The sequence below is a fragment of the Nematolebias whitei genome, chromosome 5, assembly GCF_014905685.2.
Source record: "Nematolebias whitei isolate Nwh7 chromosome 5, NemWhi1, whole genome shotgun sequence".
NCBI classification, from domain to species: Eukaryota; Metazoa; Chordata; class Actinopteri; order Cyprinodontiformes; family Rivulidae; genus Nematolebias; species Nematolebias whitei.
Genome location: NC_056502.1, coordinates 52392376 through 52392827, shown reverse-complemented (window position 1 = coordinate 52392827; position 452 = coordinate 52392376).

Sequence of the window (452 nt, the reverse complement as noted above, 5' to 3'; positions counted from 1 at the left end):
GGGGTCCTCGTGACTCAATGAGACGACCTGTATGAAGGTTAAAAAAATGACCATTGAAATTACCCAACAGGTCACAGTGGACCAGTGACACGTGTTTTCATGTGAATTTGCCTCGAGACGAAAATGATGTTGACAGTGACAACAAATGAGAAAGGAGGACTTGTGTGATGAAGATTTTCTGAGGCTGCTCAATAATGACACTGAAGATGATGATTTCAGTGGTTTTATTGCATAGGAGGAAGATGAAGATGACAATCTATGACTTTTCCTGGTAGCCTACTATATTTATTTTTTGTTACAGGTACTGTTGAGAAGAAACAGTTACTGTCCATATTTTTGTATGTTACCAGTACATATTCATTTAAAAGATTAAAAAAATCTTTCTATGTCAATCTCATGTTGCAATGTGGACACCTGTGGCTTATACACAAATGCCGCCTATACATAAATAA